Source organism: Canis lupus, chromosome 8 (genome assembly GCF_048164855.1).
Source record: "Canis lupus baileyi chromosome 8, mCanLup2.hap1, whole genome shotgun sequence".
NCBI classification, from domain to species: Eukaryota; Metazoa; Chordata; class Mammalia; order Carnivora; family Canidae; genus Canis; species Canis lupus.
The window spans coordinates 21,444,181-21,469,962 of NC_132845.1; the positions used below are offsets into that span (position 1 = coordinate 21,444,181).

A 25,782-nucleotide genomic window follows, 5' to 3' on the forward strand; every position below is an offset into this window, starting at 1 on the left:
GGTTTTTTGTGTGTGTGATTCTTTTTTTTTTTTTTTTAAGTTTTTATTTAAATTCCAGTTAGTTAACAGGCAGTGTAATATTAGTTTCAGGTGTAAGATAGAGTGATTCAGGACTTTCATACAACACCAAGTGCTCATCACAAGCAAGGGGTAAGATTCAATACTGACTCCAGCACAATAGTGATTTATACAGTTGATTCCCAACCTCCTCAATTGATGTGTGAGATACGGTAAGAGGTGGGTCAAGATACTGGTTGCCTGAACCTCAGGCCAGTCAGCTCTGGTCACCAGTAACCCTTTCTGTTTCCTCTAGTACTTTACAAATTATCATTCTCTTTTTTTGCCAGATGTGAAAAACATGGGGAAATACCAGTCTACTCATTTGTCTCCCTAGCTGGAGAATATTTCTGCTTTGAGACTACTACAAAGATGGATTCTGAGTCAGTAAATAAAGGATAGCAAAAATACCCAATTTAGGGCAGCCCCAGTGGCCCAGCGGTTTAGCACCACCTTCGGCCCAGGGTGTGATCCTGGAGACACAGGGTCGAGTCTCAGTCGGGCTCCCTGCATGGAGCCTGCTTCTCCCTCTGCCTGTGTCTCTGCCTCTCTCTCTCTCTCTCTCTCTCTCTGTGTGTGTGTGCTTGTCATGAATAAATAAATAATATCTTTTTAAAAATACCCAATTTATTCTATTATCAGCCCCTTTGTATTAATTTGGGTGAAAATAGGTACTGTGCATGCTCCATGGCATACTTTTTATAAGAGAATTAAATAATCTCTAAAATTCCTTCTAGCTCCATGAGGTGTAACTAAACTACTTTAATAACTGACAAATAGGGGCAAGATAATGCAACAATACCATAAATAAGTGTGTAGGATATCATGTAGCTGGAGACCTCACTCACTTCTCTGACTCACAGTGGCTGCTGTCAGAGCCTTGCATTTTGGCTCTCTGCCTATCTATCTCCTCTAATAGATATCTTTCTTTCTCCTTCTGCCAGGCTTTTTGCCAAACTCAGAAAATAAAAAACAAATCATTACTGCCATCCCAGAAAAAAAGTAAGATAACTGGCAATAAGTCTTAAATCCGATGCATACACAAATGGGACATCTTGTCATTCAGACTCTGAGGCATTCAAGCAAAACATCAATTTTTTGAAATCAGAGAAAACCCATGAAATTATTACAATATGCTGAGAATATAATATATATTGACATTCCATCCTACAATTTCTTTCATTTGTCTTTCTCTCTGACCTCCAATTTGGCAAAGAAAGGGATTAAAAGGGTAGGAAAAGGTAGGAACAAAAAGCAATGGAGATAAACAGGAATAAGTACCTAAAACAGTGCCTTGCTATGAACCAGATTAATGAGCACAAATGTAAGGAAAGTTTTAAAACATGGCAATGGGGAAAAGAGCATGAAGATGTTAAATAATGGCTTGAACTGGGTCTTTGTATCATCAACACTTTAATTATATACATATGGAACTTTTGTATACGAATGTTCCATTAAAATAGGAATAGCAGAGGCATCAGGGTGGCTCAGTTGGTTAAGCAACTGATTCTTGGTTTCAGCTCAGGTTGTGATTTCATGGGTCATGAGATGGAGCACTGCAGGGGCTCTGCACTCAGTGGGAAGTCTGCTTGAAGATTCTCTCCCTCTGTTCCTCCCTCAACCCCCAACTCACATTTCCACATGTGTGCTTGCTCTTTCTCTCTCAAATAAAATTTTAAAAAATAATAATCAATCCAATGAAATAGGAATAGCAAGCATGAGGGAGGCAGTAAAGGAGTGAGGGAGGAGGAATATAGCAAAGGAGGTCAGGACAGGAAAGAGAGATCACCCATAAGAAAGTGAGCACATGGGGTGGCTGAGTGGCTCAATAAGTTAAGTGTCTGACTTTGGCTCCGGTCATAATCCCACCCTTGCCCCATCAGGTTCTGTGCTCAGTGGGAAGTCTGCTTGTCTCTCTCCCTCCACCCCTCTCTCCTGCTTATGCTCTGTCTCTCTCTCAAAGAAATAAACTAAATTAAACTAAATTAAAAAGCAAGCAAGCAAGCACAAATCCTACACACCCCATAGACTTCTAACTTTGGTGATTCTGGTGTTCAAGGCCCAGATCTCTATTTTTCTTCTTCATCTTCCTTTGCTCCAACAGCCTGGTGCTATCCACAGAGCATCTACACCATCTCTACCACACATTTAAGGCAGGACTGGGGACTCAAGAGGATGAAATGGCATACCCAAATACATGAGTACATGTACATAATATTTATAGACTTAAGATCCATGTGAAAGTAGTTTACTGAAAAGAAAGGAAGAACTTCATACACACACATCCCCCATATATTTATAATCTCTCCCTATAATATAGTAAAAGAAATATATATATCATTCCTTACCAATTAATAAGCATAAAAAGAGCCAAAATATAGTCCAGTGAGGGAAATAATAGTGACTCCATTTTACTTGCAATGGATCTCAAAGCAATTTATAACTATAAATTCCTCTAACAACAATGGTGACAATAACAGTAAGAATAGTTGGCATCCATTCAATATTTTCACCATGCCAAGCACTGTGTTAAGAATTGGAAGAGGGAGCGCCTGCCTGGCTCAGCCAGTAGAGCATGGGACTTTTGATCTTGGGGTCATGAATTTGAGCCCTATACTGGGCACAGAGTTTCCTTAAAAAAAAAAAAAAAAAAACCTGAACCCCCCCCACCCCCCCAACTGGAAAAGGTATCAAAAGATCATTGGAGGATTTTCAGACATTGCTGGTGAGAGTATAAAATGGCGCAGCCACTCTGAAAAACAGTTTGGTAGTTCCTAACGTAGAGATGTCATCTGACCCAGCAATTCTACTCCTATGTATATATCCCCCCAAACCTGAAAACATATATCCATGCAAAAATTTTTATACAAATGTTCATAGCAGCATTACTCATGACAGCCAAAAAAAGAAACAATCTAATGTTCATTAATCAAGGAATGAATAAAATGTCGCATACTATACAATGGAATATTATTCAACCACAAAAAAGAACTAATGTATTAACATGTGCTCCAACATTGATAAACCTTGAAATAATTATGTTAAATAAAAGAAGTCAGACACAAAGCCATACTGTATGATTCTGTTTATACGAAGTATCTAGAACAGGCAAATCCATAGAAACAGAAAGATTAGTGATTGCCAGAGGCTGGCAGGAGGGAGGAATGGGGTGTGGCTGCTAAAGGGTACTTAAAAAAATGTTTTAAAAATAGATAATAGTGATGGTAGCTCTTATTCAACATAGTACTGAAAGTCCTAGCCAGAGCAATTAAACAACATAAATAAAGGCATCCAGGGATCCCTGGGTGGCGCAGCGGTTTGGCGCCTGCCTTTGGCCCAGGGCGCGATCCTGGAGACCCGGGATCGAATCCCATGTCAGGCTCCCGGTGCATGGAGCCTGCTTCTCTCTCTGCCTGTGTCTCTGCCTCTCTCTCTGTGTGTGTGTGACTATCATAAATAAGTAAAAAATTTTTAAAATATATTATAAATAAATAAATAAATAAATAAATAAATAAATAAAGGCATCCAAATGGGTAAGGAAGAAGCAAACTTTCATTATTTGCAGATGACATGATACTAGAAATAGAAAACCTGAAAGACTCTACCAAAAAACTGCTGGAACCAATAAACAAATTCAGTAAAGTCACAGGATACAAAATCAACATACAGAAATCTGTTGAATTTCTATACACCAATAATGAAGCAGCAGAAAGAGAAATCAAGGAATCAACCTCTTTTATAACTGCACCAAAAATAATAAGATACCTAGGAATAAACCTAACCAAAGAAGTGAAAGACGTATATTTTGAAAATTATGAAACACTGATGAAAGAAGTTGTAGATGACACAATGAAATGGAAATGGATTAGAAGAACAAATATCGTTAAAATGTCTATACTACCCAAAGCAATCTACAGATTTAATGCAACACCATTTTTCAGAGAACTAGAAAAAATGGCCCTAAAATTTGTATGGAACCATGAATAGCCAAAGCAATCTTGAAAAATATTTTTAGTTTTTTTTTTTAAATTTTTATTTATTTCTGATAGTCACAGAGAGAGAGAGAGAGAGGCAGAGACATAGGCAGAGGGAGAAGCAGGCTCCATGCACCGGGAGCCTGATGTGGGATTCGATCCCAGGTCTCCAGGATCGCGCCCTGGGCCAAAGGCAGGCGCCAAACCGCTGCACCACCCAGGGATCCCGCAATCTTGAAAAATAAAAAACAAAGCTAGAGGCATCACAATTCTGGACTGCAGGTTATATTACAAAGCTGTAGTAATCAAAACAGTATGGTACTGGCACAACAACTGACACATAGATCAACAGAACAGAATAGAAAACCCAGAAATGAACCTACAACTATACGGCCATTAATCTTAGAGAAAGCAGTAAAGAATATCCAAAGGAAAAATGACAGTCCCTTTAACAAATGATGCTGGGAAAACTGGACAGCTACAAGCAAAAGAATGAACTGGATCGCTTTCTTACACTATACACAAAAATAAATTCAAAATGGGTAAAGGACCTAAATGTGAGACCTGAAACCATAAAAATCCTGGAAGAGAGCACAGGCAGTAACTTCTCTGACATTGGCCATAACAATGTTTTTCTAGTTAGGTCCCCTGAGGCAAAGGAAACAAAAGCAAAAATAAACTATTGGAACTTCATTAAAATAAAAAGCTTCTGGGGCACCTGGGTGGCTCAGTTGATTAACCATCTGCCTTTGTCTCAGGTCTTGACCCTGGGGTTCTAAGATGGAGTCCCACATCTGCTCAGCAGAGATTCTGCTTCTCCCTCTGCCCCTCCCCACATACATGCCTGCATTTTCTCTCAAATATATTTTAAAAATAAATAAAAATTTTAAAAATAAAAAGCTTCTGCAGGGTGAAGGAAACAATCAACAAAGCTATAGGGCAACTTACAGAATGGGAGAAGATATTTGCAAATGATATACCTGATAAAGGATTATTATCCAAAATATATAAAGAACTTATACAACTCAGGTGGTCGCCTCACTGGCTCAGTCCATAGAGCAGGCAACTCTTGATCTCAGGGTCATGTTTGAGCCCCACACTGGGCATGAAGCCTACTTAAAAAAAAAAAGGAACTTCTACAATTCAACACCAAAGAAACAAATAATCCAATTAAAAAACAAGCAGAAGACATGAACAGGCATTTCTCCAAAGAAGATATCCAGGTGGTCAACAGACACATAAAAAGTCGCTCATCATCACTTACCATCAGGGAAAGGAAAATCAAAACTACAATGAGATATCATTTCACACCTGTCAGAATGGCTAAACTCAACACCACAAGAAACAACAGGTGTTGACAAGGATGTGGAGAAAAAGAAACACGTGTGCACTGTTGGTGGGAATGCAAACAGGTGCAGCCACTCTGGAAAACAGTACAGAGGTTCCTCAAAAAGGTAAAAACAGAACTACCCCACAATCCAATAATCACACTGCTAGGTACTTACCTCCAAAATACAAAAACACTAATCCAAAAGGATATATGCACCACTATGTTTAGAGCAGCATTATTTACAATAGCCAAGATATGGAAGCAGCCCAATTATCTATCAATTGATGAATGGATAAAGAAGATGTGGCATATATATGTATACACACATACATATAATGGAATATTAGTAAGCCATAAAAAAAACAATGAAATCTTGCTATTTGCAATGACATGGATGGGGCTAGAGAGTATAATGCTAAGCAAAATAAGTTAACTAGAGAAAGGCAAATGCTCTTTGATTTCACTGATACGTAGAATTTAAGAAACATAACAAGAGAGCAAAGGGAAAGAGAGAGAGAGAGAGACCAAGAAACAGACTCTTGGGACGCCTGAGTGGCTCAGCAGTTGAGCATCTGCCTTTGCCTCAGGGCGTGATCCTGGAGTCCTGGGATCGAGTCCCACATCAGGCTCCCTGCATGGAGCCTGCTTCTCCCTCTGCCTGTGTCTCTGTCTCTGTCTCTCTCTCTCTCTCTGTGTGTGTCTCTCATGAATAAATAAATAAAACCTTAAAAAAAAAAAGAAACATGCTTAAGTATAGAGAACTGATGGTTAGCAGAAGGGAGGTAGATGGGTAAAATGGGTGATGGAGATTAAGCAGTGCACTTGTGATGAGCAGTGGATGATGTATAGAAGTGTTGAATCACTATATTGTACACCTGAAACTAATATAATACTGTAGGTTAATTAACTGGAATTAAAATTAAAAACTTTTAAAAAATAGTAATGGTTGGCAATTATACCAACCACCGCTGTGTACTTAAAAAGTGTGACTTTTATGGTGTATAAATTTTATCTCAATAAAGTAGATATTAAAAACTATCACATTTGAAAAAAAATCAGATTTGATCCATCTTTAATAAAATGAATAACTGAGTCAACCACAATAACTTTCTAATTTTTCTTAGATTTTAAAAAATGAAGTCTATAATCTTCCCCAGGAGGCTATTCCATCCAGTATTTTATGTCCTGAGAATTTTTTTTTTTAAGATTTTATTTTATTTTATTTTTTAAAGTAATCTCTAAATGCAACACGGGGCTTGAACTTAAAACACTGAGATCAAGAGTCACACTGTCTTCTGACTAAGCCAGCCAGGTGCCCCAACAATGTTCCTTTCTATAACTTCCTAGGGAAGTTAAGGTTTCCTTCTTTCCAAAGGGGTAATTCTTTGGCCAATGATAAAAGAAAGGAGCTCAGATTCCAGAATCCTTTCTTCTTTTTGCTATAAAAACCCCAGAACAATAACCTGAATTAGTTGACAATCTGAAATTTTTTCAATAAATAAAACTGGAAAAATTTGAAGAGACAGTCAATAACATTTTAACATTCACCCATCATTCCACACTAGAACAGCTGTTTTCATTATTCTTTTTTCCCTTTAGTCATCCACATGTAATTCATTTTATACACAGCTGTAATCAGTGTGTATATAATTTTGTATTCCTTTTCTCATTATACTGTAAACATGCTGTGTTGTTAACATGGTTTTTTATAACAATCATTTTCAGTGTTGCAATAATATTTCATCCAGTTGATGTATCATTATTTTGCTAACTCTTCGCCTTATGTTGTTGATTTTAAAGTCGTCTTTCCCCAACCTTTCTGTGGGTAGACAAGCTGTATATAGATTTTTATATTTCCCTTCTTTTGAATTATTTCCTTAGTTTGTTCCTTAACAGTAGGTTTCTGGGTTATACAGTATGAGCATTTTTATGGCTCTTGCTTCCTAAACTAGTATGACTTTTTCAACACTATTTTGTGCTGTGGTGTGTATGTGTGTGTGAGGATCTAGATGAAAGGTTAATTTAACAAACATGAAACGGTATGAAAGGCTCTACTATTGAATTTGATTGTTCAAAATGGAATTGCTTTTACTTTTCAGTTATAAAAATAGCAAATGCTCATTGTCAAACTTAATTTATAAAGGATACAAATAGAAAGGGAAAGGTTTCCTGGAGGACTGATGAAACACATCACCTCCTAAATTTGAGTTTACCTGTGAAATGTGATTTAGTGATCAAAGGCTCTAGGGTAGTTCACATAGAAACCCTATGGGTTGGGCAGCCCTGGGTGGCTCAGCGGTTTAGCACCGCCTTCAGCCCGGGTCGTGATCCCGGAGACTTGGGATCGAGTCCCACGTTGGGCTCCCTGCATGGAGCCTGCTTCTCCCTCTGCCTGTGTCTCTGCCTCTCTCTGTGTGTCTGTCATGAATAAATAAATAAAATCTTAAAAAAAAAGAAAAGAAACTCTATGGCCTGACAAAAGTCTACACTAGCTCCATGGAAGGAAAGCATATATAAGAAGAGGGCTGTGGGATGTGATGACCAGTGGGGCAAAGAGAGGATGCTGGGTAAACACTCCACAAGGAAAAAGACAGAAGCTGTGGTACATTTTTGAGAGTAAAGAGATGAAAGAGGAGGCTAAGATCATCTTAGTGCAGTCTAGACAGAGGGGCTTGGCAGGAACACAGGGACCCATTTCATATAAGCGATGAACAATCCCTAGGCAAACTGAGTATCTATCTAGAAGTACATAAAAATAAAATTAATGAAAAATATTCAGAAAAAAACAAATTTGTCTCTTCTTTATACTATAAAGCTCAAAGATGAATGCTTATTGGTCTAACTTAGAAGGCCAGTTCTTGGCTCTAGACTACAGAACATCAAAAAGTCTCTGGTTTGTAAGTTCATTCCTCAATTTTGCATTTTCTATACTCAGCTCTGATGGACAGTTTTTTCTTAAGCCAAAAATCAGGTTCCCTCTTTGTAACCCCACACTTTCCTAATCATTCCTATAACCCAATGTCAAGATTGTGCTTACATACTGTCTTTATAATTTTAGTTTGCACTAGTCTGTATTGCTTGGTAAGTGCTCTAAACTGTGTAGGTATATTCTGTATCCCCAGTAAGACTTAAACTCCAGGAAATGGCTTCTTTTCATTCTTATCTACCAATACAATGAACATTAAAATGTAGCTAGGTGATCACAGAACCTTGTTGAATTCTGTGAGGGAAGAGGATGGAAAATAGCAATATATGGCTTCACCCTTGGAATATTAGTACCACCAGCTATTCTGGACTCTACCATTATCTTCACTAAATAGTTGCTCAAATGTTAAAGACTTTAACCCTGAAAATATTGCCTGCTACCCTTCCTTCATCTCCCAGCTCACCCCCATTCTACTGAACTTAATGCTGCAGAGACACCAAAAGTATTAATGTTTCTGAAACACACTGTTCTTTTTCACATCTCTAGGTCTTTCATGTGATTTCTTCTCTCAAGAGTGCCTTTCACTCACCTTACCATCTGAATTGTCTTTCCATTCTTTATAACCCACTCTGAAGCCACTTCCTCCAGGATCCCCAAAGTCTACCCCAAGAACCATATGATGTTCTCTTCTGTCCTATCTCTGTATCTGGAACAAACTTCTGTTGCGCTGAAAGTACTGTATTGTAAATAACCTACTATGTGTATTTATTCCATAAGACACAATTCTAGGCTCAGAGAACATTTATCCAGATGAGGAAGAATGGGAGGAAAGAATGGAGAAATGGAGGGAAGGAGACCCACGGAAGTTTCTCTGACCTCCTCTGAGCAGGAACCATGTCTTACTCATCTCCGTATCTCCAGGGAGTAGAGCAGATCTTAGGACATACAGTACTCACCAAATGTATGATAAATTGTTTTGACATAAATCTTAAAGGAAAAAAAATAAACCACCTTGGCATGAAATTCTTAAAGGAGAAACTGCCATTAATCAAAAACAATGTATTTTTGGAGCCAAATCAATTGTGGTTACACATAAGCACATTAAGAGCCCAGCTTGAGACTCTATGGATCTTAATGCCAAGAACTAAGCTAGGCACTTGGAATTCAAATATGTATGAGACATAATTCTCTCCCTGAAAGGGTTCATATTTTAAATGGGGAATCAGCTTCATAAAAAGATAATTACCATATAATATGATAAAACCTATATCCAGGACATGTTCAGCATATGAGGGTACAAGGAAGACATGTATGTAATCTAGCTGGAGGTGACAGTGATGGGGAAGGAAGAGAATTTGGAAAAGACTTCCTGAGAAAGATGGTCCCTGGGCTCAGTCTTATATGATCGAGATGTTCCTTAATATGTTTGGTTGCTGGATTGGTCCATGCAGGGGAGACTCCTTGCTCTATGGCTCAAGTATCATTCTAGGAAATCACTCATCACAAAGGGAACTGAATCCTAGCACAATCTAGGGTAAGGACAATGGGTCCACGTTGGCAGGCAATACTGTGTCTTCAACTGGACCAGATAAAGAACCAAACAGAACTGGGTTTCAAAGGACATTGTGCATCAGAGTGTGGGGGTAGATGAAGACTTTACCAGGGTACCCAGAGTATAAAAGAATGAAAAGAGGTGTGAGAAGTGATGGCAGAGAGAAAAACATTTAGGGACCCAGGCTGGAGGAAATGGCTACCCATGAAGTAGCCTGGAAAACTGTGTTCCGAGGCAGATTTGAGCTATCCCTTGGGGCTCTGACCTAGTTGGGAAAGAGTTTGGAGGAAGCCAGAGCCGCCAAAGTTGGGAGGCTAAGGTGAAGAGAAATATTTACTTGCCGCTCTTATGAACACTTATTATTATTTTAAATCCCAGGTTGCTTTGTCCTATGTTGCATAAGAAAAGTATGAGACACCATTACAGCGAGCAAAAGAGTTTACAACTGTGTTGAAAAGCAATTGTTTTCATTTTTAAGTGCTATAGAAACACACTCAGGATAGAAAAATTGTGAAAGATTTCCCAGAAAGGGAGGGAATGCAAGTAGAATGCAAAGATGAGGATATCAGACCAAGTCCAGAGGATATTTACTGAAGTAAGGGTGCCTGAGTGGCTCAGCTGGTTAAGTGGTCGATTCTGGATTTTGGCTCAGGTCATGATCTCAGGGTCCTTGGGACTGAGCCCGGAGTCAGGATCTCCACTCAGTGGGGAGTCTGCTTAAGGATTCTTTTTGTCCCTCTCCCTCTCCTTCTGCCCCTTCCCTAACTTGCACGTTCTCTCTATAAAATACGTAAATATTTTTTTAAAAAACTTGAAATAAAATAAGGTAGCAAAAACAGGCATACTAATTAGAGAGGAGAGTTTGGTGGTAGAGAGTTTAAAAAAAAAAAAAAGACCATATGTTACATTCTAAGTGCCCTTGAGGATAGATAGTAGGAGAGTGGCAACCCAGGAACTAGACTCAGGTTGGACAGTGGCTGTGGGGTAAAGATTCAGACAGACTGTCTCAGGAGTAAGAACACAGAGAAAGATAATTCCTTTGGGCTGGGTGGTAGGCAAGAAGTGAAGAGCCTACAAGATTCTGACACATGAGGTCAGGGGAGGTGTCTGGGAAGATTTCCTGAGTCAGAAGTGGCACATATAGAGAACTCTCCAAGGAGTTCTCAAGCAAGGGGTGAGCTGTCCCCAGCTGGAGCACAGGTTCCCAACTAAAGTACTTAAAGTTAATTACCTTGTGTTGCCCAGTGCTGGCAGGCAGGGAATGAACAATGGAACCGTTCAGAGCCAGCAAGACAGTAAGGCTTCTGCCTTACTTCAGGTATCTGAGAAGCCGGGGTGAGGCGGGCTAGAGATGGTGCCTCTTAGGTGTGGGTGTGGCTAACCATTTGCTCCTACCTCCATTTTCAAGTGTCAAGGCAGGTTAGTTGTTAAAAAGCCTCAGGCAAGTCAAGTACAAAAGGTACAAGGCCAGAGGCCAGGAATTCTGTTCTCAACCTCTTGACTCCAATTACCTGGAAATCCATCCGACTTGAAGGTCAGCGGAATGCCCTCTTACTGCTTACCGCAGGACAGAAGACATTGCACAAGGGTATTAAGATGTCACCTTTGTCTTATGGTCTGCTTTTAAAATTGAAGAATTTTGAAAGTTGAAAGGGCTAATATTTAAATGTTCACTTTTACATTGTCTTAGCTAATACTATATTTTGAATAACATTTGTATTCTCATTTAATTATTTCATGAAATCTTAATTGTTTTTGGCTCTCTCTTGTTCCATTATTTTATATGCCTTTTTTCTTGCTTAGATGGCATTTTCATCAAATTTTTAGTTTTCATTGAAAATAACACAAGCTCATTTCAAAAGCCGAAAAATAAAGGAAAGCAGAAGATTAACAAATCATAGTCTTGTAGTAATCACTTGTTTAACACTTTGAAGTATTTCAGTCTTTTCTTCTGATAAGTTTTTCTTTTTTTAATTACTGTACTGTAATATTATTTATTTGAACTTCTGGATCTTGTGGTAAACAGTGCCTGAGGGAGAGGATTTTCCAGATGAATTGTTTGTGCCGAATTACACAATTCTGCCCAGTGGGAATAACAACTCATGAGGAAATTGTTTGCTTTTAAGTTTAATCCAGATACCACAAGATACACATTCTTTCAGATTCATCAGTGTGCTCTCTTCCATCTGTGTTGTTTGCTAGGATGACTGTCCTAAGGACCTGTGTGGCCTTCTGTTTACTGGTAGTCCCCTAGAAACTCTGCAAGCGCTTTCACAACATATATTCCGTTAAGTTTTTCATTTCGATTTGTTTTTCAGTTAACTAAATGTTTCTTTCTTTTATCCTTCCTTGCCCTTTTCCCTTTCCTTTCCTTCCCTCCCTTCTTTCTTTTTTTAAAAAATATTTTATTTATTTATTTATTCATGAGAGACACACAGAGAGAGAGAGAGGCACAGGCACAGGCAGAGGGAGAGGGAGAAGCAGGCTCCACACAGGGACCCCGATGTGGGACTCCAGGATCATGCCCTGGGCCAAAGGCAGGCGCTCAACTGCTGAGGTACCCAGGGACCCCCTTCTTCCCTCCTTTCCTTTTATTTCTTTCCTTCCAGGGATCCCTGGGTGGCTCGGCGGTTTAGCACCTTCCTTTGGCCCAGGGCACAATCCTGGGGTCCGGGGATGGAGTCCCTCGTCAGGCTCCTGGCCTGGAGCCTGCTTCTCCTTCCTCCTGTGTCTCTTGCCTCTCTCTCTCTCTCTCTCTCTCTCTCTCTCTCTCTCTATCATGAATCAATCAATCAATCAATCTTCTTTCCTTCCTTCCTCCCTCCCTCTCCCCCTCCCTCTCCCCCCCCCTCTCTCTTTCTCTCCTTCTTTCAGAGATTATGTGAATTGTCAGCATGGTGTGTGGTGGAGGGGAAGACAGAGAAAGACGGAGAGACACCCAGGGGCTCATACAAGGAGAACACTTCCCCAAAGCCACTGTCTGGGAAAATGAGACGGGCTGATTTTTGTGAGTTTTTAGAACCAGCTGGGCTCAAAGACTGAAGTTTTAAAGGTGCATGGCCTGGCCTGTGTGGAGCCCTGAGTGCACCATAGTGCTTCTGTGGAGAAAGGCAGACAGCCTTGGGGCAGATGGCAGATTTGAGGATCCCCTGGGGAGCATTGGGAGAGATGCATCTGGGAGATGTGGCATTTCTTCTCTGGGGACAAAAGAGCTAGCAGGCACCATTTCCCTCCCCTCTACTCAGCACAGGCACAGAGACACCTGCTGAGGGCAGCGAGCTGGACACTGGCTCTTTGCTGTGCTTTACTCCAAACTCCATGCCCCTGCTCTTTGGCATGACTGCCTTTCTGAGACAAAACTGCCCAGTCTCAGCATAGTGAGATGCTCCCCCAGAGGCCAACGAGAGTTCCACCACATCAGGTCCCTAAAGTCTTGAGTTTAAAGCTCAGCTGACCTGCCTGGGGGTCCAAGGTGCAATATGCTGCCTGTTGGGCAGATGGCCCAGACACAGAGGGATACACCAGGGGACATGCCTGGGATACACCAGGGGAGACTGCTCCTCTGGGAGGGCTTTCCAGACAGCAGTAGGCGTCAACTCCCCTCTCAGGAGATGAGTAAGGAGGCTTGTGCTATTTCTCTTCCCTGCCCCTCAGCATAAACTAACTTCAGTAAGCAGCACAGTGCCAACAGTGGCAGTATAAACCGCTTCTAAGCCCTATCCCCTATGCTCTGGAGGTGCTGTTTTTCCCAGGCAAGTGAGCCTAAGAATCAGTGTGGCAGGACCCCCTCCAGAAGACTGGCACAAAACCCCCACACGTACCATGTCTACTGAGCACAGAGTTCTCTGCAAAGCTTCAGCTCTAGTGGAAATACCATTAGGTCTCATTTAACAAGCAGACCAGAGCACACCCAGTTAAAACTTGCCATGCTCAGGCCAAAGTGCAAACACTCCCACTGTAGGCAAAGAAAAACTCTGCAGAGGACTGACCTGAGAGAAACAGCAGCCAAAACACAGTAATGGAGTACACACAGCATATACCAGGCACACCTTCTGAAGTGCCAGGCCCTGGACTGGCTATGATCTCTTCATTAGCCCATTATTCTCAAAACAACAGGTTTTCCTAACACAGAGAAGAAGACTGAGACCTAGACAAAATGCCAAGATGTTGGAATTCATTCCAAAAGAAAAAACAAGAAAAGGTCACAGCCAGGGATCTAATCAGAACAGATATAAGTAATATGCCTGATCCAAAATTTAAAGCAATAATCATGGGATGCCTGGGTGGCTCAGCGGTCTGGCGCCTGCCTTCAGCCAGGGCATGATCCTGGAGTCCGGGACTGACTCCCACATCAGGCTCCCTGCATGGAGCCTGCTTTTCCCTCTGCCTATGTCTCTGCCTCTCTTTCTCTCTCTGTGTCTCTCATGAATAAATAAATAAAATCTTAAAAAAAAGCAATAATATTAAGAGGATGAAGAAGGGTACTATACTTTAGTAAAAGGGTCTATCCAATAAGAAGATCTAACAATTGTAAATATACCTCCACCTTGGGAGCACCCAAGCATATAAAACAATTAATAACAAACATAAAGGAACTCATTGATAATAACACAGTAATAGTAAGGGACTTTAACACCCCACTTACATCAATGAACAGATCATTAAAGCAGAAAATCAATAAGGAGATAATAGATTTGAATGACATACTGGACCACATAGGCTTAACAGATATATTCAGGACATTTCATCCTAAAGCAGGAGAATATACATTCTTTTCAAGTACACATGGGGCATTCTCCAGAACAGATCACATACTAGGTCACAAATCAGCCCTCAACAAGGACAAAAAGATGGAGATCATGCCATGCATATTTTCTGACCACAAAGCTATGAAACTGGAAGTCAACAACAAGAAAAAATGTGGAAAGACCACAAATACATGAAGGTTAAAGAACATCCTACTAAAGAATGAATGGTTCAACCAGAAAATTAAAAAAGAAATTAAAAAATATATGGACACAAATGAAAATGAAAACACGATGGTCAAAACATCTGGGATGCAACAAGAGCAGTCATAAGAGGGAAGTATATAGCAATACAGGCCTAAAGAAGAAAAATCTCACATACACAACCTAACCTTACACCTAAAGGAGATGGGAAAAGAACAACAGATGAAGCCTAAAGCCATCAGAAAAATCATAAAGATTAGAGCAGAAATAAATGATATAGCAACTAAACAACAACAACATAACTAATCAATGAAATTAGGAGCTAGTTCTTTAAAAAATAGTAATGTTGATAAACCCCTAGGCAGACTTATCAAAAAAAGGACCCAAATAAATAAAATCACAAATAAGAGGGGAAAGATCACAACCAACTCCACAGAAATACAAATGATTACAAGAGATTATTATGAAAAATTAAATGCCACCAAGTCAGACATTCTGGAAGAAATGGATAAATTCCTAGAAATATATAAACTATCAAAACTGAAACAGGAAGAAATAGGAAACTTGAACAGACTAATAACCAGCAAAGAAATTGAATTAGCAATCAAAAATCTAACAAACAGAAGTCCAGCGCCAGATGGCTTCACAGGGGAACTCTACCAGACATTTTTATTTTATTTATTTATTCATGACAAAGAGAGAGAGAGAGAGAGAGAGAGGCAGAGGGAGAAGCAGGCTCCATGCAGGGAGCCCAACGTGGGACTCGATCCTGGGTCTCCAGGATCACACCCTGGGCTGAAGGCGGTGCTAAACTGCTGGGCCACCGGGGCTGCCCTCGACCAGACATTTAAAGAAGAGTTAATACCTTTTTTCCTTTTTTTTTTTTAAATTTTTATTTATGATAGTCACACACACAGAGAGAGAGAGGCAGAGATATAGGCAGAGGGAGAAGCAGGCCCCATGCACCAGGAGCCCAATGTGGGATTCGATCCCGGGTCTCCAGGATTGTGCCCTGGGCCAAAGGCAGGCGCCAAACCGCTGAGCCACCCAGGGATCCAATATCTTTTTTTCTTAAACTGTTCCAAGAAAAGGAAATGGAGGGAAAACTTCCAAACTCATTCTACAAGGCCAGTAATACCTTCAACCCCAAACCAAAGACCCCACTAAAAAAGAATTACAGGCCATTATTCCAAATGAACATGGATGCAAAAATTCTCAACAAAATACCAGCAACGGTACATTAAAAGAATCATTCACCACGATCAAGTAGAATTTATTCCTGGGTTGCAAGGGTAGTTCAATAATCACAAATCAATCAACATGATACACCACATTAATAAAAGAAAGTATAAGAACCATATAATCCTCTCACTAGATGCAGAAAAAGCCTGTGAAAGTACAGCATCTATTCTTGATAAAAACTCTCAACATAGTAGGGATAGAGGGAACATCCTGTACATCATAAAGGCCATATATGAAAGATCTATAGTTAATATCATTCTCAATGGGGAAAAACTGAGAGCTTTTCCTCTATCGTCAGGAATAAGACAGGAATGTGTACTCTCACCACTGTTTTTTAACATAGTACTGAAGTCCTAGCCTCTGCAATCAGACAGCAAAAAAATAAAAGGCATCCAAATCAGCTAGGAAGAAGTCAAACTTACACTATTCACAGATGACATGATACTCTATGTAGAAAACCTGAAAGACTCCACCCAGAAACTGCTAGAACTGATTATAAATTCAGTGAAGTCTCAGGATACAAAATCAACATACAGAAATCTGTTACATTTCTATATACCAATAATGAAATAGCAGAAAGAGAAATCAAGGAATCAATTCCATTTATAACTGCACCAAAAACCTTAAGATACCTAAGAATTAACCTAACGAAAGAGGTAAAAAGATCTGTACTCTGAAAACTATAAAACATTTCTGAAAGAAGAAGATGAGATAAAGATATGGAAAAACATTCCATGCTTGTGGATTGGAAGAACAAATATCATTAAAGGTCTGTACTACCCAAAGCAATCTACATGTTCAGTGTAATCCCTATCAAAATACCAACAATTTTTCACAGAGCTAGAACAAACAATCCTAAAATTTGTATAGAACCACAAAAGACCCTGAATAACCAAAGTAATTTTGAGAAAGAAAAGCAAAGCTGGAGGGATCACAATTCCAGATTTCAAGTTATATTACAAAGCTGTAATCAAGAAAGCATGGTACTGGCACAAAAATAGACACATAGATCAATGGAATAGAATAGAAAACCCAGAAATGGACCCACAACCATATGGTCAACTAATCTTCCACAAAGCAGGAAAGAATATCCAATGGGAAAAAATCTTTTCAACAAATGGTGGATACCCACATGCAAAAGGATGAAACTAGACCACTTTCTTACGCCATACACAAAAATAAATTCAAAATGGGTGAAAGACCTAAATATGATAGGAATCCATCAAAATCCTAGAGGCGAACATAGCAGCAACCTCTTTGACATTGGCCATAGCAACTTCTTACTAGAAATTTCTCCAGAGGCAAGGGAAACAAAAAGCAAAAATGAACCACTGGGACTTCATCAAGATAAAAAGCTTTTGCACAGCAAAGGAAACAATCAACAAAGCTAAAAGGCAACTTACAGAATGGGAGAAGATATTTGCAAATGACATATCTGAGAAAGGGTCAGTATCCAAAATCTATAAAGAGTTTATCAAACTCAACACCTAAAACACAAATAATCCAGGTAAGAAATGGGCAGAAGATATGAATAGACAGTTTTCCAAAAAAGACAGACGGCTAACAGGATACTCAACATTCCTTATCATCTGGGAAATACAAATTAAAACTACAATGAGATATCACCTCACATCTGTCAGAGTGGCTAAAATCAACAACACAGATGCAACAATGCAGAGAAAGGGGACCTTTCTTTCACTGCTGGCGAGAATGCAAGCTGGTGCAGCCACTCTGGAAAACAGTATGGAGGTTCCTCAACAGTATGGAGGTAGTTAAAAATAGAACTACCCTAGGATCTAGCAATTGCACTATTAGGTATTTACCCAAAAGATACAAAAATACTGATTCGAAGAGACACATATATCCCAATGTTTATAGCAACATTACCAACAATAGCCAAATCATGGAAAGAGCTCAAATGCCCATCAACTGATGAATGGATAAAGAAGATATGGTGGTGTGTGTGTGTGTGTGTGTGTTATATTATATACATATAATATTACTCAGGAATATTACTCAGCCATAAGAAAGAATGAAATCTTGCCATTTGCAACTATGTGGATGCAGCTAGAGCATGCTAAGTGAAGTCATCAGAGAAAGACAAATACCATATGATTTCACTCATATGTGGAAATTAAGAAATTAAACAGATGAACATAGAGGGGAAAAAGAGAAAGGCAAGCCATAAAACAGATTCTTTTAAAATAAAGAAAAGATTTTATTTATTTATTAGAGAGAGAGAGAGAGAGAGCGCATACAAACAGGGGGAATGGCAGGCAGAGAGAGAAGCAGGCTCCCTGCTTAGCAGAGACCCCGATGCAGGGCTCAAACACAGGACTCTGGGATCATGACCAGAGCTGAAGGCAGATGCTTAGCCAACTGAGTCACCCAAGTGCCCCTATAAAACAGATTCTTAACTATGGAGAACAGAGTAAAGATTGCTGGAGGGGAGGTGGGCAGGAGGATGAATTAAATGGGTGATGGATATTAAGGAATGCATTTGTGTCATGAGCACTGGGTGTTACATGTAAGTGATCTTTCACTAAATTCTGCTCCTGAAACTAATATTATACTATATGTTAACTAACTAGAATTTAAATAAAAACTTAAAACTAGGGGTGCTTATTCCGTAACACACAAACTTTTATCTAGTCAACTGCTACTAAGCCTAAAAATCTCTGAGAGGCCTTTCTAGTCACTTCCTTCCCCTCTCCACCCCAGACTAACAAGGTCCTTCCCTGGGTCTTATAACAATCTATACACACTTCTGACATAGCAAACATCACCCCAATTGTTTATTTACTTACCCCACTAGATTAGCTGCTCTTCGAATGAAATAGGTCTTCCATAATTTACTATTTCTAGTACTTCACTCTTAAGCACATGGTAGGTATTTAATAAATATCTGTTGAATGAATGAATGGATTAAGAGACATACATGTTTCTTTTACTTTTAAAAAAATCAATAGATTTATTTCTAAGAGCAATTTTAGATTTACAGAAAAACTGAGCAGAACGTAGAGTTCCCATATATTCCATCTCTCCCCCCACTCTCTGTTTACATCAGGGTTCATCCTTTGTGTTGTATAGTTCTATTAGTTTTGACAAATACATAACATCATGCATCCACCATTACAGTATTGTACAGGATAATCTCACTGTCCTTAAAATCCTTAGCTCCACCTAGCTATCCTTCCCCACCTCCAACCCTGGATAACCATTTTTATTTTTACTATCTCCATAGTTTTGTCTTTTCCAGAATGTGATACAGTTGGAATTATGCAGTAGGTAGCCTTTCTGGACTGTCCTCTTTCACTTAGCAATATGCATTTAAGTTTTCTCCATGTCCTTTTGAGCTTGATCACTAATTCCTTTTTACTGCTGAATAATATTCCACTCTTAACATGTACAATGGTTTATCCATTTAGTTACTGAAAGACATCCTGGTTGTTTCCAAGGTTTTGTTTTAAGGTTTTTATTGATTTATTTGAGAGAGAGAGAAAACTTGCAAGTTGGGGGAGGGGCGAAGAGAGAGAAACGGAAGCAGACTCCCTGCTGAGTGGGGAGCCCTATAAGGAGCTCATCCCATAACCCTAAGATCATGACCTAAGCTGAAACGAGGAGTTGGATGCTTAACCGACTGAGCCACCCAGGTGCTCCCCAAGTTTTGACAATTATAACAAAGCTGCTATAAACATCTGTGTATAGTTTTCTGTGGACACAAGTTTTCAATTTATTTGAGTAAATACCTAAAAGCATGATTATTGGATCATACGGTAAGGGGCTACAGTTAGCTTTGTAAGACACTATCAAATTGTCTTCTGTGGTCACCATAGCATTTTGTATTCCTACAAGCAAAGAATGAGAGATACTGTTGTTCCTCATTCTTGCTAGCATTTGGTATGGCCAGTGTTTTGAATTTCAGTCATTCTAACAGGTATGTAATAGTATCTGATTATTATTTAAATTTTTAATTTCCTGGGATGCCTGGGTGGCTTAGTGGTTTAGCACCTGCTTTTGGCCCAGGGCATGATCCTAGAGACCTGGGATCGAGTCCTACATCAGGCTCTCCGGGTGGAGACTGCTTCTCCCTCTGCCTGTGTCTCTGCCTTTCTCTGTGTGTGTCTCTCATGAATAAATAAATTTAAAAACATTTAAAAAAAATAAATGAATTTAAAATTTCCTAATGGTCTATTATACAGTGCATCTTTTCATATGCTTATTTGCCATTTCTATTTCTTCTTTGATGAGATGTCTGTTCAGGCCTTTTGCCTACTTTTAATTTGGTTGTTTCTTTCATTGTTGAGTTTTAAGAGTTCTTTGTATATTTTAGATACTAATCCTTTACCACATACATGTTTTGCTATTACCTTCTCCCAGCCTATGGCTTGTCTTTTCATTTTTTAAGTGTTTTTTGCAGAGCAGAAAATTTTAATTTTAATTAAGTCCTACTTATACTTTTCTTTCATAATTCATGCTTTTGGTGTTGAATCTAAAAACTCATCATGAAACACAAAGTCATCTAGACTTTTCTCCTGTATTATTTTCTAACTTCATAGTTTCATGTTTTACATTTGGGTCTATGAACCCCATTTGAGTTCATTTTTATTAGAAAGTGTAAGGTCAGTGTCTAAATTTACTTTTCTGCATGTGGATGTCTAGTTGTTCGGCATCATTTGTTGAAAAAGACTATCCTTTCTCCACTGAATTGCCTTTGTTTCTTCATCTAAAATCAGTTGAAAGAGACACACTCTTGACCAGAGTTTTTCAAAGTAGAGGTATTTAGTGGACTACAGCCAGCATCTTTAAAAAATGAAATGGCCTAGATTAAAGAATATCAGAATGCAGTAAAGGTAAGTATTATTAGTAAAACTTTTGTTTCAGTTATATTATGTGTGTGTGTGTGTGTGTGTTTCTGTGTGTGTGTACTGGGTTAAGGTATAAAATGTATTTTTCTTACTAAAGGTTGTGGTTGAAAAAGTTTGAAAGTCAACTGCTCTAGAGAATCTATAAGCTATGAAACGACATAGCCATTAGATTTAAATAACTGTCTGCCATATTTACCAGAAATTTTCAGAGTTATACATCTAAGATGCAAATCTAGTGTCATTCTTCTGCTTAAACCCTTTAAGATCATTCTGAAAGCAATGGAAAGTAAAATGTAGAGAGAAAAGGTAAAACTATGGAGACAATAAGAAATGTAAGAATACATGCAGCGGGGCCATTCAGAAAACCATTGTAATGAGCCAAATCATGATAAAGACCTAAAATATAGGCAGTTGGCTTTGGAAACAGAAAGGAGATGACTCTAAGATCTGGAGACTGGATTATGCAGGGAGCAGAGAGGAGGATATACTGAAAGAGGAAAGGTAGTGCTATTTACCAATCCAGGAAATATAGAAAGTGGACTACTTTTAGAGCAGGTAAGTATGGTTTTGGATATGATCAATCTAGGGTGGTGACAGAATTTCCAAGTGGTGAAGTCCAGGAGGCATTTGAATATTAAGGTTTGGAGCTCAGCAAATACTTAACAGTTGAAATTATGAGTATGAATAAAGCCACCAAGGGCAAGTAAATAGAGTAAGAAAAATAAAAGGCAAATAATAAGATCCTGGGGATCATAGGCATTTAAGTAGTAAAGAAAAAATGGCACCCACCCCCAGCTCATACACACAAATAAACACTGAGAAAGGTGTGAAGAAGGCAGCCCAGGTGGCTCAGCGCTTTAGCGCCGCCTTCAGCCCAGCAGCCTCCACATCCGGCTCCCTGCATGGAGCCTGCTTCTCCCTCTGCGGGTGTCTCTGCCTCTCTCTCTCTCTCTCTCTCTCTCATGAATACATAAAAATCTTAAAAAAAAAAAAAAAAGAAAGGTGTGAGGAGAACCAGCACCATAGCATCACAAAACTAAGAGAGGCAAAACAAGATAGTAGATTTAAACTCAAACAGATCAGCAACAACATAAAATACGAATGAACAAGAATGCTGTTAAAAAACAAAAATTTTGGGATCCCTGGGTGGTGCAGCGGTTTGGTGCCTGCCTTTGGCCCAGGGCACGATCCTGGAGACCTGGGATCGAATCCCACGTCGGGCTCCCAGTGCATGGAGCCTGCTTCTCCCTCTGCCTATGTCTCTGCCTCTCTCTCTCTCTCTCTCTCTCTGTGTGTGACTATCATAAATAAATAAAAATTAAAAAAAAAATTTTCAGCCTCTGAAAAGACAAAGATTCTCAAAGATAAAAACAAAAAATCCAAAGATGTGCTCTTCATAAGACTCACATCTAAAAAAAAAAAAAAAAAAAGCCGAAAGTAAAAGAATGGAAAAAGCTACACTAATCAAATACAAACTGAAAGCTGGTATAGTCCTAGCAGGTTCTATAGGTAATAATATAACTATATTGCTACCAGCCAAAACAGACTTCAAGGGATACATTCTAATGATATAATGAGAAATCATCATGAATTATAGCATTTTTGAATTAACAGGCTCTATGCAACCTTAAGATACCTAAACCATAAATGACAGAACTAGAAGGAGAAATTGGTAAATTCACAATAATGGTGGGAGATTTGAACACCTCTCCCAATAATTGGTAGAATAAGTAGACAAAAAAAGTCAGTAAGACTGGAAAAGATTTGAACAATGTGACAACATGATTTGGAAACAACTTAATAAAGAATATTTCACCCAATACTGCTACACACATGGAACATTTTTTTAAGTGCTAAGGTATAAATTTTGTCTCACCAAGATTCAGAGTTCAAATAATTCACAAGGCATCTGTAGCCTTATATGCACAGGTCATAAAAGCAGTCTGAAAATTACAGAACCAAAAGATCTGAAGACACTTCACTAAAGAAGATATACAAATGGCAAATAAACATATGAAAAGATGTTCCTCACCAAATGCCATTAGGGAATTGCAAAATAGAACAACAATGAGCTACCACTACGCATTTATTAGATTGGCTAAAATTCAAAACACCGACAATACCAAAAACTGGGGATGATGTAGATCAATAGAACTCTCATATTGCTGATAGGAATGTAAAATGGTATATTCACTTTGAAAAATCGTTCAGCAGTTTCTTACAAAATGAAATATACTCTTACCATTTAATCCAGCAATCATGCTCCTTGGTATTTACCCAAATTAACTGAAAACTTATGTCCACACAAAAACCTGCATGCTATGTTTATAGCAGCTTTACTCACAGCTGTCAAAATTGGGAAGTACCCAAGATATCCCTCATTATAGAAGTGGATAAATAAACTGTGCTATATTCAGATAATGGAATATTATTAAGTCTTAAGAAGAAATGAGCTATCAAGCCATGAAAAGCCATGGAGGGACCTTAAATGCATATCATTAAGTGAAAAAAGCCAATCTGATTGATTTCAAGTATATGACATTCTAGGAAAAGGTAAAACTATGGAGACAATAAAAAGAACAGTTGTAACCAAGGGTTGGGGATAGGAGAAAAGAATGGGTTGGAGCACATAGGATTTTCAGGGCAGTGTAACCATTCTATATGATACTGTAATGGTGGATGTGTATCATTATGCATTTGTCCAAACCCATACATTGTACAACACCAAGAATGAACTTAAATGTGAACTACAGAGTTTGAGTGAAAATGAAGTATCAATGTAGGTTCATCAATGTATCAAATGCACTACTCTTGTGGGGGACCTTAGTAGTAGAGGAGGCTGTATGTATACGGGGTTTATAGGAACTCTATTTTCTGATCAATTCTGCTATACATCCCAAACTGCTATAAAAATAGTCTATTTTTTTTCAAAGATTTTATTTATTTATTCATGAGACACACACACACACACACACACACAGAGAGAGAGAGAGAGGCAGAGGGAGAAGCAGGCTTCATGCAAGGAGTCCGACATGGGACTTGATCCCAGGTCTCCAGGATCACACCCTGCAGCACTAAACCGCTGCACCACTGGGGCTGCCCTAGTCTATTTTTTTTGAGGGGGGACAGAGAAAGAATCTTAAGCAGGCTCCACACCCAGCACAGAACCCGACTCAGGGCTGGATCTCATAACCCTGAGATCATGACCTAGACTGAAATCAAGAGTCAGATGCTTAACCGACTAAGCTACACAGGTGCTCCTAAAGTCTATTTTTTAAAGAATTAAATAGCTAAACATACATTTCAAGAAGTTAGAACAGAAAACAAAACAAAAACAAAACAGAACAGAAAAAAACAACCAAGGAGGTAGAAGGAAAGGAAGAATACAGAAACTAGTAAAATAGAGAATAACCTGAAGTACAGAAGATTAACAAAATGAAACTTTGTTCCTTAAAAAAAAAAAGTTCTGGGCACCTGGCTGGCTCAGTTGGTAGAGCATGTGACTCTTGAGCTCCAGGCTGTGAGTTCAAGCCCCACCTTGAGTGTAGAGATTACTTAAAAAAAAAATAGAAAATGTGAATAGTTTTTACACTTAGAAACTGAGGAAGGAAAAAGTGTCAAGAAAGCAGGCCTGGTCAACAGTACTCAATGGCATAAAAAAGTAAAGTTAAAATGGAAAACTGCCTGATGACTCTGGCAATAAGGAGATCACTGATTACCTTAGCCAAGAACAGTTTAAGTAGAATGGAATGAAGTAGAACTAGTTTCTAAATGGAAAAAAAATCCTGGATATGTTAACATTAACGCTATTATACATCTGCAAGAAGCTAGATTTTATTTATTCTTACCTTTGCACAATGTCTCCCACATAGATGCTCAAAACAGTATTTGCTGAATTAACTCAATTGGAAGACAAAGTATTGCATATAGAGGACTTCAAATGCCTGATAGTATTGAGAACTGAATTAAGAAGTCTTTCTAAACTGGAGTGCGATCTTGAGGTTCTGGGATTTCTAAACAGATACAGAGCCTAGTAAAAGTGATGTTTCAAGACTGATCTGGATTTGGGCTTACTATGTAAGAGGGAATACTGAGGACAGAGAGCCTACATAGGATGCTTTTACAGCAATCTAGGCCCAGACTTGATGAGGACATGCCAAATGCAGTAAGATGAACAGTGAAATCTGAGAGACATCATGAAAATAAAATTATTAGGATTTGTTAAAAAATGGATATGGAAGTTAGGAGAAAAGGATGTGAAAAGTATCTAAAAGGCTGAAAAAATTAAGAAAATGCAGGATGGGAGATCACTGGTGATATACAGTGACAGTTTACAGACCTTATTAAATAAATAAAATCTTTTTTTTTTAATAAATAAAATATTTTTTAAAAAAGAAATTGGATATTTAACTTTCAGCATTTATCTTTTGGTCACAAACTTTCTCAAATAAATTTTATTTTATTTATTTATTTTTAAAGATTTTATTATATTCGAAAGAGAGAGAGAGAGAGAGAGGCAGACACACAGGCAGAAGGAAAAGCAGGCCCCATGCAGGAGCCTGATGCGGGACTCAATCCCAGAACCTCAGGATCACACCACAGGCCGAAGGCAGGCGCTAAATTGCTGAGCCACCCAGGGATCTTTGACAAATAAATTTTATTTTATTTTATTTTTTTTTTGACAAATAAATTTTAAATCCAGTTGTTAATTGGGATCTTTCCAAGTGAATAAAAACCAGCAGAACATTTATTCAAATTTACATACTTTTATCTTTATTGCCAGAAGGCACGATAATGGGATAGTTTTGAAATATCTATGGAAAATGTCACAAATAAAAGAAAAAGGTGTTTTGTTGTTTTGTTTTTTTAAAACAATTTAAAGCT

General features: G+C 38.7%; 1 protein-coding gene across 2 annotated transcripts in view; it reads right to left on the reverse strand.

Moving 5' to 3' along the window:
• DIPK1A (divergent protein kinase domain 1A) overlaps window positions 1–25,782 on the reverse strand; it is a 115,345-nt gene that overhangs the window by 52,923 nt on the left and 36,640 nt on the right. The window contains exon 1 of one of the 2 annotated variants that reach the window (XM_072834522.1): window positions 18,838–18,941. The exons of the other annotated variant lie outside the window; for it this stretch is intronic. The gene's annotated coding sequence lies outside the window, so the exon portion shown is untranslated. Of the gene's footprint in view, window positions 1–18,837; window positions 18,942–25,782 lie in introns of those variants that run through there. 2 annotated transcript variants of the gene reach the window in all.